We start from the raw sequence: 16,156 nt of genomic DNA, 5'->3' as shown, positions 1-16,156 counted from the left end.
CTCGAAGAACACAAGTGCGTTTTCCTCGTTTTCTTCTTTACACAGAGTTAGTTCCGAATTTTTGGCGTACCCTTGTTAGGTTCTCACAAATCTTTTCATACTCTTTTTTGCTTAAGACACTCATCAATCAAGCTTTATAGGAACCAGCTTGCGTTCCTTGGCCGCATGTAAGTGCGCACCTATAACTCGATGCTCTTCCGGTTGCCTTCGCGCTGTCGCCTTATTATTAGTGCATTTTTATTTTAGCGCGCTTTTTGCATTGTGTATGTCTTTCTTTCACCAGGAAATGTAAAGCTCAGTTGGGTGTCGTGACTCGTGTGCTATCTTTCTGAATGTCCACCTTTATTTTATAGTTATAATTGCTTCAATGTGAAAACTGAAGCATTTGGTATGTAAACTCGAACAACCTTGTCACAGAGACACACCAATATTTTCTTACACCTCCCCCCTCCCCTTACTTCTGAACTTACTCGAAAATGAGTTCCGACAGAACAGTGAGATTATTCTAGCACCTGCGCAAATAGCAACACTTCGAAAGAAGGCTGCTGCATCTTCCAACTTTTCATTTGAACGAACTTTCTTGAACTTGGAACCAATGTACCTCACCCTTGTTAGAATCTTAGCAGGGAAATTATTCTGAGAAATCATTAGTTTTTGGCTGCGCATGAACTCCTTACCCTTAATCTTGCGGTCCCAGTTGCCAGGAGTCTGTTCCTGGTGACGACAAGGTGCCCGGGTTGCTCTGCAGTCCTGGTCATTCCTCCCGTCGCACCCAATGGCATGAGCCGCGGCTCAGGCGGCACACCATGAACTGGCAGCGGCAGAAGCGGCAGTCCCTCTTGCTCTGCTCGCCTCCCGTCGGGGAACAACGAGGAAAGCATGGAGTTCCTCAGCATGCTGCCCAGGCGGCTCCTGTTCCCGCTTTCTTCCTCAACGACGAGGTCAAACGGGCGAGAGCGAAGGTAATTTTAATTAAGGAGGTGTAGCGAGCATCGCTTCTCGGTATTGTATATTATGCTTAACGTTCCACTGCTGCACACGGGTTGTGGGAGACGCCATAGTGGATTAATTCAGACTACATGCGTTCTTTAATGTGCACTAAAATGTTTCACCACAGGACTGTCTTGAATCTGGCTGCGCAGAAATTGGTTGCCACAGCATGAATTCGATCCCGTGTCCTCGGGCTCAGTGGCCAAAAGGTATAGCTACTAAGCCACCGCGGCAGTGCTTCTCGGCCACCCTGTTCGTCCTGTGTGAGGAACTCGGGAAGTAATATGAAAGCCTCGAATCCTGGCCTCAAGAACAGAAGAAAAACATTGGGCTCAAATTATTTTCTGTTTCGTTGGAGGCATCACTGTGTAATATTGCATATAATAGACGGCCTCTCGGTGCTTCTGTACATTTGTCGCCCGGCACGTAACCGACATAGCTGAGGGGTGCCGAGTGCGCTTCGACCGAAAATCAATGAGAGGAAGCCGCGTCGCGTAGTCTAACCGGTTGCCTACTGCACGCAGTGTAGGCAGCGTATACAAGCAGGCAGCATTGAACTTGCCGCATCAGGCAAGTCCATCATCCATCAGTCCATCAGGCAAGGTGCCCGGACGGGTTAGTTGCATGGTAATTTTACAGACGTTCAGGCACTTGCCTAAATCGCTTGAATTGCGCAATAGGCCTTACACTACTCAGAGATATTGTAGATTGAGACACACAATGGATAAGGAAAAAGAAGGCTCTCGTGCCACTAAAATATCGGGGGCATAATCTTATTTTTAATATAAAAGCTGTGGCCTAACTTACACAAAAAGTTTCAAACAGTCTATAAAGTGTGTATAGACTTCTTTCTATAAAGCGTAACGGGGGGCGGAAGAAAGTTAGGTGGGCTGATGAGATTAAGAAATTTGCCGGGATACGGTGGCCGCAACTGGCGAAGGATAGGGTTAACTGGAGAGACGTGGGAGAGGCCTTTGCCCTGCAGTGGGAGTAGTCAGGATGATGATGATGAATGTTCCGAATGTTCCCAGTAGTAGGTAGGCATTTTTCCTTAATATTATTTATGGATGCGAGCCACATTTTGATTTAGTGAAAATGAAAAAAAAAATATTTGAAAGCTAGTTCTTCCGCTATCTAACCGATTAAAACAAATATCCCTCCAAGCACGCGAAAAAAAAATGCTGACAAAAAAAGACAGGCCTTCTGGCATTTCCTGTTCATATGAGGGTTACGTTACAGAACTTTTGTGGGATTTGTGATTCAAATATTCTGTAACCTTGTTTTTTTTTCAGTGATGGCCACACTCAGTCAAGCACAGCATGTAAGTGTCACTTTTTACGCTTGTTATAGGGAGAAGCTTACAGGCATTCCAGGGTTGAGCCATGTTAGACGTTGGCCTTTAATATTCTAAACCTGCATATTGGATACGAGGGACGTCGTATTTTAGGGTTTCCGGTTAATTTCGATCCCTCTAGATTCTTGAACGCCCTCTTACGTCGGACCACTGACTGGTGTTTCAAGGAATTCACCTTCCATCGCTATGCGGGCTGCCCCGGTGAGGTTCGATTCCGCGAACCTGGGGTTATCAGCCGAACGCCAAATCCTCTTAGATACCACGCCGGGTACATTGGCCCTGGAAAAATGTTCGCTGAGGGTGCATGTCGGGTCTAGTAACGCGAGAAAAAACACAGGAATCATGTAAGGAAGACACAGAGAGAGTCACGTGCGTCTGTCCTGTGCGTCTTCCTTATGTGTCTCCTCTTTTTGAGCTAGTGTGTGAAAATTTTAGTCCTGGTTAAACGAGTGCTGTTGACTTCAGAAAGACAGGAGTGATGAATTAGCAAAATGCCATGTTTTCGTTTTCTATAAGCATCATATATGAGTAGAAATACGCCGAGGACTCTCAAAGCTTAATTTTTTGCCCGAAATCACCGGAACGACGAGATTCCAAACAGGCTGTGGATTAAACTTCTCCTTTCGACTGCTTTGTCTTTGGAGACAGATGGCCGAAGCTAACACCCCGATCTTTTTTAGAGCCCTGACACGATTCGAGTACCCCCAACTCGTATTCAGCTGCCGAAACTTCCACCGCCGCCGAGCGTATGTATCCATTGAGTGAAGTCGTATTCAGTCAATACTGCCTGTGCAGATTCGCTATCTGAGGCAGACATAAACCCGAAAGGCGCTATGCGAGTTACGGACTTAAATTGAAAAATATTATTATTGACCCAGATGGAACACAGACGTGTTCACCTTTCACTAACGACGTGCTGTGATCGCTTGCGGAAAACTAAAAAATTACTAGATTTTAACTTTTGGAAATAAGAACCTCCCCACTTTTGCGTTCATATTTGTTGTGCCTCATTCCATATACGTTTGCCGGCAGATGTGCTTGTTTCCTAGGACGTGAAGGTTGTACGATTTCGTTTAACGGTTAACCTTGAACAAGAAGATTGGAGAAGAAACCTCGTGGAACAATTCTTAAGGTTGATTTTGATGATACATGTCTGGGTGCGGCCAATGTAAGGCTATCGCACAAGTCGAGTTTGCTCTGCAGAAGATGTTGAGCACTCGAGACATTTGTATAAAAGAAAAGACCCCAGAATTGTTTCCTAGCTTTATACTTCGACGCATTGAACACAGCCATCGAGCACGGTTAACAGCGCCCCATTATTTAGAACCGGCAGTGTAGTGTAGCATGGAGCGGGCAAGTTTTAGATGCAGCTATGGAGACCCTCTACATCGCTTCTCATAATATTCCATAAAAATTTGCAAAGAAAAATGACATGGCATGTATTGAAAAAAAGCAACAACAATCTGAGCAGATTTTGCTTTTTTTTTCTTTCTGTAAGCATTCAAGACCTTAGCAGTTACGCGCACGGTAATTTTATCGGCCAATACGCACTTCCAATACGCAATTATCCCAGTTGCATTTTGCCATGTAGGTTTCATTCATGCCGACGATTTCGAATACTTTTTGCACTTATGAAATCTTGTTATTTCGCTTATTACGTAGGAAACAATCAATTTAACTTGATTGACGTGGCTCAGTCTTCAGGTTCGCTTCAACTTTTGTCGCAGCTGATATCTCACAGGCTTAAATGCCACATGGCACCTCATGTGTTCAACCAAAGAAATGAATCTAAACAGCCTGATACTGACAGACGCTAGTATCAGGCCATTTATAAGGGCCGTATATTAATTCAATGAACCCAGCAAGTGCTGCTACTGAGCCCATATTTTAACGTGAATTAGATGCATTAATATGCACTACAAATGGAAACTGCCTTCCACCTCTCAAGAAATCTCTTACCGAGAATCTTGGTGACCAATATTTCAACACTGACTCCCAAGCCTTACCAAATCGCTTTCCTAACTGCCCATTTCTATGTTTTAAGTTGCGGAATACTAACACCTGGTATGAAGAATGGGCAAGCCAAAACGGCTAATGAATCAATGGGCAGAATGTGTACAACGGCTTCATGACCACTGTGTCATTGGACGCTCCCACAGACGCGTATTGACGCGCAAGGCGGCGGATCCGGGTCCCAGCACAGTGTGAGCAGCAGCATCCAGCACGACATATACCGGCCCGCACGCGGCCCCACCATCTCCATCTGGGGTCAGGGCTTGCACCAGCGACACCCCGCCACCGGCAGCCACGGCCAGGGGCAGGTCGGGGTGGGTGTCCGGATTCCCATTGGAAAGCGCTGACGGCCCCGCAGCAACACCCTCGTTCACATCTGCATGCCACCCACGGAATAAACGACTTATACGTGGTTACACTGTTTCAGTTTGTCAATTTCCGTTGGGGAGCGACAACGTCAAACGTGCCAGTCTCAAACGGGTGTAAAAAATAATTCACGCTGAGCTTGAGCTGGCGGTTTCATGTATCAATATCAGCTAACAGACTAAAAACAGCTCGGAAGCAAGTTCACAATTATTAACTGATCAGATAGGTTTTTTTTTGCAAAAGCTTTGCATCGTAGGTAACTTTCATTCCTGTAACCTTGAGTCTGCAGGAGCTCGCGATTGTTCTGTACATTCCCCCAAAGCCTTCAACCGAGACCATGTGAGGTAAACAAGAAAAAGAGGTTGCGATAATGGAAGGCCGAACAAAATAAAAAGAAAGCCTGCAACCCAATATTAAACAGTTTGCAGGAATAGATTTCAGCCGTATAGAAGCTGAAATTTCCTATTTTCGCTGTAAAACAAGCTTAACACCAAAATGAGTGCAGTCTAATTTTTCTTCATTAAACTGGGCAAGGTGCGCAGGCTTTGTTTCTATTTTTGTTCGGTCATTCTCACAGCCCTGAAGATAGATCAAATAGAAGCGCAACAAATAACAAAAAAATGTGAAAAAGGAGGAGCGCAGCCGCAAGTCTTTTTCAGTCAATAGTTTGATAGAAGGTAAAGCTTGTTTGTTATGGGGTTGGATGAAAAGCATCAAAAGAGTGTCCAAACCGGCTTTTATTCACCCTCAAACTACGGCTGATTCAGAAAACAATGTTCTGTTCTTCGCGCGCTCTAAAACAAAAGCCATATCTAAACTGATCAAGTGTTATTTGCAGCCCTATGAAAGCTCTACGTTGGGAACTTCTGCGTTTCTTTGATAGAATTTTGCAGAAATAATACTTTATACTGTTACGTGGCCCGAAGTCTATGTCGGCACAAGGACGAGCGGAGCACAGGGCACAGATCACAGCTAGCCCCGAGCGGCAAGCGCGCACACACCGGGCACTTCCTCTACGTCGTCTTCACGGAGATTATCCGTTGCATGGCCCCCCGGTCGGAAAGGCACCGTCTCGATGTTCATCAGGGTAGTGAGGGCGACTGCAAGACGTGGGGTTTGAGGCGAGGAACGTGCACAGCATCGCTCTGATGCTGAGAGGACGTGGCACCGTGGAAGGCCGGAATGATCTCGTATGTGACTGCGGTGACTTGGCGCAGGACACGGTACGGGCCGATGTAGCGGGACAGAAGTTTTTCAGAGTCCCACGCGGCGAGATGGCGACCAAAGCAAGACGAGGGAGCCAGGGGTGAAGGAGACCATACGGTGACGGCGGTTGTAGAATTCCTGCTGAGAGGTCTGGGAAGCAAGGAGCCGGGAGCGTGCGAGTTGGCGAGCGTGGTCAGCGCCAGTAATGGCGTCGTGGGCGTATCCAGACGGCGGAGCGGTAGAAATGGGAAGGCGCGTGTCCAGAGGCAGCAGGGGCTCGCGGCCGTACAAAAGATAAAAAGGGGAGTAACCGGCAGTGTCATGGCGGGAGGAGTTGTAGGCGAAGGTCACATAGGGGAGAGCGGTATCCCAGTCGCGATGGTCCGGAGAAACGTACATAGCCAGCATATCGGTGAGAGTGCGGTTGAAGTGTTCTGTGAGGCCGTTCGTCTGCGGGTGGTAGGCGGTGGTGAGCTTATGTTTCGTAGAGCACGACCGAAGAATGTCAGCGACAACTCTGGACAGAAAGCATCGGCCTCGGTCGGTAAGAAGTTGACGGTGAGCTCCATGGTGTAGGATGAGGTCGGTCAAAAGAAAGTCGGCAACATCAGTAGCCGTACTGGTGGGCAGTGCCTGTGTGATCGCGTAACGGGTAGCGTAGTCGGTGGCAACAGCTATCCATTTTTTGCCCGAGGCGGATTCCGGAAATGGCCCCAAAAGGTCTAAGCCGACGCGATGGAAAGGTTCGGGTGGGACGTCAATGGGCTGAAGCAGACCGGCTGACAGAGTGGTGGGGCGTTTCCGGCGCTGGCACTCGTCGCAGGCAGCAACATAGCGGCGTACACAGCGGTAGAGGCGCGGCCAAAAGAATCGACGACGCACGCGGTCGTAAGTACGGGAGACACCCAAGTGACCAGCAGTGGGAAGATCATGCAGCTCTTGGAGGACAGCAGTGCGAAGGTGCTCGGGGACAACGAGGAGGAGGTCTGGGCCATCTTGGTTAAGGCTCCTGCGGTATAAAACTCCATCACAGAGCACAGAGCGGCGCATCGGAGGGTCGAATGGGGCGGTGTTGAGTTGGTCGATAATTGAGCGCAGCTCGGCATCGCGGCGCTGTTCTTCAGCCATGTTCGCGAGGACAGAGAGGGAGCACAGAGCATCCTCGCTGTCAGTGCCAAGATTGTCACACGGGCCAACGGGGTAACGGGAAAGGCAGTCGGTATCGGCGTGCAAGCGGCCAGACTTGTAGAGTACAGAGTAATGGTACTGCTGCAGGCTCAGTGCCCAACGACCAAGCCGTCCTGTCGGGTCTTTCAAGGAAGAGGGCCAGCACAACGCTTGGTGGTCAGTGACAACTGCAAAGGGGCGGCCGTATAAATATGGGCGGAATTTCCCAACAGCCCAAATAAGAGCTAAGCACTCGCGTTCGGTAATTGAGTAATTCCGCTCCGGGGCAGAGAGGAGACGGCTGGCGTACGCGATCACACGGTGCTCTCCGGATTGTCTCTGTGAGAGGATAGCGCCGATGCCGTACCACTGGCGTCAGTGCGAACTTCAGTGGGAGCGGTCACATCGAAGTGGGCCAGAACTGGCGCGGTAGGAAGCTTCGATATCAGGTTGGAAAACGCTTGTGCCTGGTCGGGTCCCCAGATGAAGGTGGTGTCTTTCTTCAGAAGGTTGGTTAGGGGGCGGGCGATGTAGGGGAAGCCTTGAACGAATCGACGAAAGTAGTAGCAGAGCCCCAAGAAGCTTCGGACGTCGTTAGAAGAACGTGGCTGGGGAAAGTCTGACGGGTCGGATCTTCTCAGGGTCAGGGTGGACCCCCGTATTGTCGACGACATGACCCAAGATGGTGAGCTGGCGGCGCGCGAAACGGCACTTAGACGAGTTGAGCTGCAGGCCGGCATGAAAGAAAGAGGGAAAGGATCTGGGAAAGGTGAGTGATATGAGTGGAAAACGTGGGCGAAAAGACAATGTCGTCATCGAGGTAGCACAGGCAGGTGGACCACTTAAAGCCGTGTAAAAGGGCATCCATCATGCGCTCGAATGTGGCTGGTGCGTTGCATAATCCGAAAGGCATAACTTTGAATTGGTAAAGCCCATCAGGTGTCACAAAGGCGGTCTTTTCACGGTCCTGGTCGTCTACAGCAATTTGCCAGTAGCCGGAGCGAAGATCTATGGATGAGAAAAATTTGGCACCATGAAGGCAGTCAAGGGCGTCATCGATACGCGGCAGGGGGTACACGTCCTTTTTAGTGATCATATACAAGTGCCGGTAATCAATGCAAAAACGCCAGGAGCCATCCTTTTTCTTCCCAAGTACGACGTTTGAGGCCCAGGGACTGTGTGAGGGTTCGATAATGTTTTTCGCGAGCATTTTAGTAACTTCCGCAATGGTAACTTGACGCTCGGCGTGAGAGACTCGATAGGGGTGGCAGAGGATGGGAGGGGCATCGCCGGTTTCAATGCGGTGCCTGACGGCGAGAGTTTGGCCCAGCGTCGTGTTGTTGACATCCAAAATATCCGAAAAAGATTCGAGAAGGGCACGAAGGTGGGCAGTTTGGTCGGGACTGAGGTCGGTGGCCATCATGGTCTTGAAGGCGTCGGGCGACTGTGGAGACTGCCGGTGCGGGGTGGCAGTGTCTTGAATAGCGGTGTTGGCCAACTGAGCGACGTGGCAAGAAGCGAGAGGATATAGTGTAGCCACGCAGATGCCGGACGGGAGCACTTGAGAAGAGACGCCGAAGTTGAGGAAAGGCAGAGAGAGGGCGTTAGCTTGGATGGTGGCGATGGTATGAGGTAGGGCAACGTTACGGGTCAGCAGGAGGTCAAGGTTGGGCGTAACCAGATAGTCGCCATCAGGAACTGGGCGAGATGGAGTCAGTGGAACGAAAGAGGCGGTGCGGGATGACAGCGAGCATAATCGGTACTGTACAGTCCCAGGGATATATCAACGGGTTCTGAATCCAGCAGTGGAAGTGCGAGGTGTAGGACGCCATCCGAGCAGTCAATGAGGGCGGAATGGTCCGTCAGAAAATCCAAGCCATAAATGAGGTCATAGGCACAGGTGGTCACACGGTGAACTGAACCGGTATACTGTGGCCGGCAATAGTAACGCGCGCGGTACACGTACCGTCGACAGCAGGCGTGCCACCATCTGCGACACGCACACAGGACATTGCAGGCTTGAGGACTGTGCGGAGGCGACGGCGGAGGGCAGCACTCATTACTGATATTTGAGCACCGGTGTCAATCAGGGCGCGGACAGGAACACGGTCGATAGTGACGTCCATGAGATTTGGTCGAGAGGTCGAGAGAGGATTTGTGGTCCATGTCGTTGATGCAGCGTCACCTACGGGAGCTGCATCATTTAGTTTTACAAATGGGAGCGGCTGGTAGAAGACGACTGTGGGGAGCGAGAGCGGCGGCCCTGCGGCGACGGAGAGCGGGAGAATCGGCGTGCAGGGGGAACGGATGCTTCAGATCGTTCGGACGGGGCTCGGGGCGAGAAGGTGCGGGTCGAGATGGGACTCTAGAAGGAGGGGCAGACGTTGCGAGCTGCTGAAGCCCATGGACTGCGACAATGTCGGGTGATGTGGCCAATGCGAGAACACCGGAAGCAGGTGGGGCGGTCGTCTGCCGTACGCCACTCATTGGGATTCCGATAACGCTGCGGAAAATAATAGGTGCGACGATAAACATAGAGAGGTGGCTGGGGGGTGTCCTGGCTTCTGGCGGTGCACACAGCCGGATGAAGGTTCAGGTTAGCAAGTTCCTGACGCACGACGGCCTGAATCAGCGACACGGCGGGTAGAGAGTTATCAGGTGCGGTCGGACGGGGCAGAACAGGCGCAAGGGCTTCCAGTTCGCGGCGAACGATGCGGGTCACAGTGCTGGCAACGGGGTCATCATCGGAAGAGGCGCGGGGCGGTGGTAATCGCTGTTCCTCGCAAGAAGTATTAGGGAGCCGAGAGAACTGCTGTGTAATTCGGCGGCTTTTAACCTGTTCGAAATGACGGCATTCTTTTATGATTGCGTCCACGGTGGTGCAGTATTTGCAAACCTGTAAGTTAAAAGCATCATCCGCAATCCCTTTCAGAATATGGCTCACTTTGTCGGACTCGGTCATGGCGGCGTCCACCTTGTGGCAAAGCGCTAAGACATCTTGAATATATGCCACATAGCTTTCGGTTGACGACTGGGCGCGCGACGCGAGCTGCTTCTTCGCGGAGAGCTTCCGGTCATCGGCTCTGTCAAACAAAGTACGGAGCTTTTCTTTAAAAGTGTACCAGCTCGTCAGTTCTTCTTCGTGGGTTTCGTACCAGACCCGGGCCGTGCCACTAAGATAGAAAATGGCATTCGCCAGAATCACGGTGGGATCCCACCGGATATAGGTGCTCACTCGTTCATATAGGCTGAGCCAGTCGTCGACATCGGTTCCGTCATTCCCAGAAAAGGTACCGGGGTCACGGGGAGGAGCCATGACCACGAAGGGAGCAGCAGGAGTGGTTCGCGACTCGCCGGATGGAGCCATGATGGTAGTAGCCCCGGCCTGACGACCGCTTCGGAGCTGAGTGGCGTGGAGATCGTCTACCCCGCACCTCCACCAAAGATGTTACGTGGCCCGAAGTCTATGTCGGCACAAGGACGACCGGAGCACAGGACACAGATCATAGCTAGCCACGAGCTGCAAGCGCGCACACACCGGGCACTTCCTCTACGTCGTCTTCACGGAGATTATCCGTTGCAATACTTTCGATTTCTACATGGATATTACTGAGGAAACATTTCATTATGTCAGAAATTTTTCTTATAATTCTGAATTTTTGATGTAAAATTCTCAAACACATATAATATGGAGTTCATAAAACGTAACAATTGACACTTCTTTTGGGTATTAAAACTTGTGTATGGGGTGTTGAGAAATTATAGTTCTCGGTAAAATGACACATGTGGTGCGAGATAAGAGCCGACGTGAAATGCGCTTTGTCCGCTGTAGCTGTGCCCATATCTTCGTCTCGAAGAGATAACACTTTGCGCTTTCGACATGCTATCGGCGGTGAGATAAGCGGGCAACTTCACGTTTTTAGCCCCCCGCTGCATTGCTTCTCTTCGGTCTCCGCTTTCTCCTCGCATATACTAAGAAGAAAGCCTTTACTGGCTCATAGTGTCGTCCGTTAACAGAGGGTGTCACACATTCGGCAGCGTTTAACTCGTGTTAACTCGGGAACTGAAAAAGATAGCAGAAAACGAAATTTTGCTTCAGTAGAGTAGTTATTTAATTAATTATAGCAAAAAATGTCAAAATTACGTCGAAATAACGCAGACGTTGATATAGCCACAGGAACAGTGTGACGTCACATCCACCGGAAGTCGTCATGGCATAGCGAAAATTATCACAGAATGGTGGGGAAAACGTAGGATTTGTGTCAGATTAGATGGAAAAATGGGTAATTAAGCGTAATTAGCACTGAAGATCCCCGAAAAATGTACAATTTTGGGTATCGATATAGCTATGGGAATGGTGTGACGTCATATCCACCGGAAGTCGTCACGGCATAGTGTTCTCGGCTTTCGCCTCTCAACACTTTAGTTGCCAAAGTGTCCTCGCAATTTTTTTAAACAAAAAAAAACTGGTAATGACTCAAGAAACGAGGACACGGAATGCACATAATAGACATGACAGACGCCATCCTGCCTTTTGTGTGCGTCAGTCCTGTCTTTCATGTGCCTTCCGTGTCCTCGTTTCTTGCGCCATTACCAGTTTTTTCTTTCAAAACGAACCAACTCGCCCAAAGTAGTATTTTACTTGCAATTGTTTGTTAGCATTTTGGGAGCAGGTTTGTATTCGGCACATGCTTGCGAAAATAGCCATTTTGCTGCTGTCAGTTTTGGAGCCTCTTTCAGTGGCTCAGTCACGCATGCACTTGCACCATTCTGGAAAGGAAAATAAATCTGAAATAACTATCAAATCAAAACGCCGTAAGTGATGTCATGTCGTGTGATGACTATCGGTTCTACTGCGTTACTATCCGCTATGAATGCAGCTTGTCGGTTTTGAACTATCCTCGACCGGCATCTATGAACAGCTACTCGAGAGTAGGGAATTGCACTCCCAAAAGACCGAACACCAAACACACGCCATAGCTGCCTCACTTCCTTCCTGGCTAATATATACTACTGTCAAGGAGAAAATTAGCTAGATGCGGATTCACGAAAATAAATTTATTCCTACTTTGCCCCGCTAGACAGTCAGTATTTGTTCCCATATCCAATATTCTTTGGCAGCCATTTTGAAGATTGGAACATTGTAAACAGAGACGGTAATGGTCAATTCTTCTGATATGTAGCAAAAATCTTTCTTTTAAAGTGTTTCCATCTGTCGCATTAAGCATTTAAAACTGCCACGGGAGACCAACAGGGGACGCTTTTGACGATAGCAAAAAGGTGATTAAAAAACACAAGACTGCCTTCGGGTGATCTGCGGATATATTGACTGTTATAGTGAAATCTTACATTATATGAACAAATTGCGTTCATGAACGGTTTCCCACTCTAAACTGCTTTCGTCCAGAATTGTTGGGAATGAGCGGACAAAGCACACATGCCCACTCATGCCTCTACGCTCTTTATGGACTTCTATTGCCTGATTATGCAGGCATTCTTTTCCCCATGAACCTGCATCCCGCAAGCCTTCATTCATGACTTATAAGTTTGTATTTTCTTGCAGGTGCTTAGATTCTGTACTTCACTACGGTAAAAGCGTTCGGCTCAACGCAAGACAAGTCTGACCCTTGCCTGCTGGCTGCCCTCTGCGAGCGGTGACTTCAGATTTGCTCGCGCACCAGCATTAACGAACGAGAGCGGTTGACAGCGGAGCGTTTACTCGCCAGTGCAGATCCGAGACAGCGGAGGGCAGCGTCTTTTGCGTTCTCGGGCCACGGCCAACGCGGCGACCGTCGATCGCAAGAGCGCTGCCGCAAGGAGGAAAGCTCCGGTGGTGTGCGTCCGCTCCCGCCTCCGTGTTTTCCCGTTTTGCAACGCGGGCGCAGGAGGGGCCGAGTGCCATACGCCCCGTGCAGCGCAGGCTGACGGTTCTCTTCCTTCCGGCTCGGAGAGGAGGCCACTCACTGCGTCCGCTCGCCCAAGATCTTCGAAATGAAACTTAGTTTCGCTGTCCTCTCATCTGACGAGGCCCCTCTCACCCTCTCGCTTGCTCATTCTTTCTCTCTGCAGGCCTTCGTTCCAGCACCGTTTTAATAAGGTTTACTCACTCACTTTCTCTCTCTGAAGCCGGCAAAAGAGAGGATGTACAAAACGGTCTGCAGGTGCTGCTTGGCGGTATGGCGCAGCAGTGGCGGTCGGCTCAAGCAGCATATCTACCATATGGGTGATGTTTGGCTCAAGAAATTTGTAAATGTTGCAGTCCTATGCCATCGTAAGTTCTGTGTTAGCTATGCTGAAACAGTTCATACTGCGGTATGGACTTTCCGAAAGAACTCAGTGCTCGCAAGCATCCAGTACTAAATGCGTGATGAGGGAATTATCTTGGCAACACTCGTATTCCGACACGTCCTTAGGTTTCAGAGACTTTTCTATATGCTACGTTTAGAATACGGACGTAGTAAAGTGCCTACTACGCGTTTACTGCACGACCTGAGGGTTCCTTTTGGCTAAAGCGGTTTCTGATCTCACTCGACGCGCTTACAATCACGATGAGGTTGCCAGTTAACGGTCATGTTAGCTACATACCCCGCTGAAAGAACATTAGACTTAAGACCAGTAATAAGAGTGAATTAACAATATTGTTTTAATTGACGAAAAGATTTCCTCCCCTTTGAATGTCCACCAAACATAAGGTGTAGTGACTGATTTTTGCATGTCACAGCCACGCAGGCAATCTCTAGTAGAAGGCTTCCCATTTGACGCGTAAAGAGTGTTTGGATTTTTTTTCCAGCGAAGTAAGTGTCGTTACAATGGTCGTTGGACCGTGAAGCGTTGTTGTTACAATCTGAAATGGCGAAGTGCTTATTAACATTGTCTGGGCAGGCAAAGTAACCGATTCGATAAACTGGGAGGCAGTGTTCGCAAAGAAGGATGACATCGGTTATAGCTATCAGGCACCACGTATTTTCAACTACTGATGTTTCAAGTCTCACATCCAGTTTAGTTTAGTGCCTTCCAAACTATTAAGTAGTACCTCTGGAGCGTTGCACAGAAATGCAGGCTTCATAGATAGCTATTATCAGGCCCCTATAGAAAATTAACAAGACCTAAAAGTCAAATGGATATCGGGAAAAGGAAAATCCCAAATGCGAACTTTTACACACCAGTTCATTTTATTTGCTGACGTTTTGTAGAGTTTTGCATGAAAATGATTGCGTAAAACAAAGTGATCGAGAAAATATGTGCGAGCAAAAAATAGCGATCTCGATGCGCGATGAAAGGGAAGGCCGTGGGATGAATATCGGATGGATGCTCACCATCTTTGTGTGTATGCCTGAAGAACGCTTGCGAGCAAAACGGCAAAACGTCTGCTATGTTCGACGAAACGCCCAGGTGTTTCTAGTTATTCTATATCGATTTTTCGTTAGCTGTGAAATATACTTTGATGTTGTGTGTGAATTTTGGCTGGGCTTCAAAGCGGTCATTATTTACGCGTTAAAGGGGACTTAAAAGCTGGCCAATTAACCAAATCAACTAATTAACTCGAAAATGTTTTCTATAAGGGCACAAGTTTACTTTGCGAATTTGAAGGCCGTCAACATTGAAAGTATTTTGAAAATGTCGAAATCCGTATTGGGGTCTAAGATATTAAACGTGAAAAACGCTCTTTTGAAAGCACGTTAGGTTGGCTTTGTACGCTACCCACTGCTCAAATGGAATATGTGATGCAGCAGATACTTACCCATTTAAGGTGTTTTAAAACGTAGAAAACATTTACGCTGTTTCCGGGATGACACTTAGAGCGGCGATGTCTGTAATCAATGTCCAACGTCGGAAAGCCAACTTAAGGAGCATTCAATGACATCTTTTTCATGTTCGAAATCTTGAACCACGATTCCGATGCGGAAATTCTGGCCTTTATCTGCACAACTACGGCGTAAAAACAAAACTTAAAACCTTGATTAGGTAAGTTTAACGGATTATTCGTCTTTTATGTTGTTGGGATTGCTGGTGACAAGGTGGGAGCCTCGGGTGGGAGGGCGCAACCCACCCCGCCACTGTTGGGACCGGGGTTCCTACCTTGTCACCACTATTGCGACTGGGTCATCTCAGCTTGCTGCCACTGTTGCTCAGAGCTGAGCCGTAAAGGTCAAGGCGACTGAGAGTGAACAAAATGTTTATGTACCGTATACGTAAGGGGGTTACGTAATCGGCACAGGGGCCTAGAGCACAACGGGCTCTCACGAAGGAGCGAGGCGATATGCCCAGGGAGGGCGCCTCTCTCGCTTGATGTCTCCATCTGCTCCCATTCCGCTGCTCGCATTCAACACGGCTCGGATTTTATAAACCCCGGGATGCTGCAGCAGCCAGCCGCTCGAACCTTCCAATGAGGTCACAGCACCAGTCAGCGTTCGAATTGGTCAAGACGGCAAGGCTGTTCAGAGTCTGTAGTCGTGAAATGGCTGCTGGTGAAGAGTCGGCTGAGACTCGATGAGGCGCTAGCGAGTGGGGATTCCGCGACAATTAGGCGGGCCTGTGCACAGCTTTACAGAATGCCCTATGAGCTTGCCTTCGCGCCCATTTTCTATTTCGCTGGGCACTTGGCTTTGGAGGGGTCACAGTATCTGAAAGCTTGAAAAATGCTGGCCACTAGAGCATAACTGCCTTCATTTTCACCTTCCTAATAATTTTTGCGTTCATGGTCACATAAGAATACTAGGTTACCCCGTTTCTCAACTTCAGGTGCTCTAGATGCTTTTTAGCGCTTTCTTCAACTCTCGCCTTCAGTGCAGCACTCACAAGCCTAAGATTTGGGTTCATCTGATGCGACTTGGACGAGGTGGAATCTCTCAATCCGACAACAAAGCGGTCACGAATCAACCGCTCTGTCAAATCGCCCAAGTTGTATCTGGCGGCCAACGCGAGCAGCACCGTTAAGCGCGTGTTTACTCTCTCCCATGTGTCCTGGTTTCCCCGGTTGAGAGAGGAGCGCTCTCGTAGAAGACGTTTCTTGAGTGGGCGAAGTACGCGTCGAACTATGGCTTTATGAGCGCATAGTAT

The 16,156-nt window shown here is 48.9% G+C and overlaps 1 pseudogene; it reads right to left on the bottom strand.

Annotated features, from left to right (window-relative positions):
• Positions 1–9,305: 9,305 nt before the first annotated feature.
• LOC149357894 (uncharacterized) lies at positions 9,306–10,463 on the bottom strand (annotated as a pseudogene).
• Positions 10,464–16,156: the final 5,693 nt, after the last annotated feature.

Source organism: Amblyomma mixtum, chromosome 3 (genome assembly GCF_055824585.1).
Source record: "Amblyomma mixtum isolate Tamu chromosome 3, ASM5582458v1, whole genome shotgun sequence".
Lineage (NCBI taxonomy): Eukaryota > Metazoa > Arthropoda > Arachnida > Ixodida > Ixodidae > Amblyomma > Amblyomma mixtum.
The sequence above is the reverse complement of the archived record's forward strand: the minus strand, read 5'-3'. Positions and strand labels throughout refer to the sequence as shown.